We start from the raw sequence: 1,065 nt of genomic DNA, 5'->3' as shown, positions 1-1,065 counted from the left end.
ACAGCCGCTGTACTGCGCACTTTGTGTCCTCCACTTACTTAGTGCTGCTGCTGCATTGTACACTTGTATATTGGTGCTCGGCTACATGGATTCTCATCTATTCCCCCGCCCCAATGTTGTCACATTGCTTATCTGGTGAACCACAATTTCCTCCAGTTATTGATTAGCCATTTCATTCAACCTCCCCTCACCCAACCCCCTCCATCCCGAGCCACAGACTCAGGCTACAGCAGACTGTAAAGGTGGCATCCCATTTTTTGTCTTTATAAATTTAGAGTACCCAATTCATTTTTTCCAATTAAGGGGCAATTGAGCGTGGCCAATCCACCTACCCTGCACATCTTTGGGTTGTGGGGGTGAGACCCACGCAGACACGGGGAGAATGTGCAAACTCCACACAGACAGTGACCCGGGGCCGGGATCGAACCTGGGACCTCGGCGCCATGAGGCAGCAGTGCTAACCACTGCGCCACCGTGTTGCCCCGTGGCAATCCTATTTAACCCTGCGTAGAGCTTCTGGCTTAATGTCCATCACCAAGACCGCCTACATATATCTCAGTAATATTGTCCATATTAGGTACTCAAACTCAAATCTATGTCTTTGTTATTTGCAGACACGACTGTTCCAACGATCTCCTGGAACCCTGGGTAAACCTGAGCTCATCCAACAATCACCAGCTGGTATTCTAATGCATTACACACTCTGTTCACTGGTTCATAATAGAATCCCTACAGTACAGAAGGAGACCATTCGGCCCATCAAGTCTGCGCCGATCCTCCAAAAGGGCACTCTAACTAGGCCCACTCCCCCACCCTATCCCCATTACCCACCTAACCTGCACAATTTTGGACACTAAGGGGCAATTTAACATGGCCAATCCACCTAACCTGATCATCTTTGGACTGTGGGAGGAAACCCACGCAGACACGGGGGGGGGGGGGGGGGGGATGTGCAGAACCCACACAGTCACCCAAGGCCAGAATTGAACCTGGCGCTGTGAGGCAGCGGTGCCAACCGCTGTACCACCGCGGCGCTCTAATGCATTAAATTTTAACATCTCGAGC

The sequence above is a fragment of the Scyliorhinus torazame genome, chromosome 11 (assembly GCF_047496885.1).
Source record: "Scyliorhinus torazame isolate Kashiwa2021f chromosome 11, sScyTor2.1, whole genome shotgun sequence".
NCBI classification, from domain to species: Eukaryota; Metazoa; Chordata; class Chondrichthyes; order Carcharhiniformes; family Scyliorhinidae; genus Scyliorhinus; species Scyliorhinus torazame.
Note: the sequence above shows the minus strand (reverse complement) of the source record.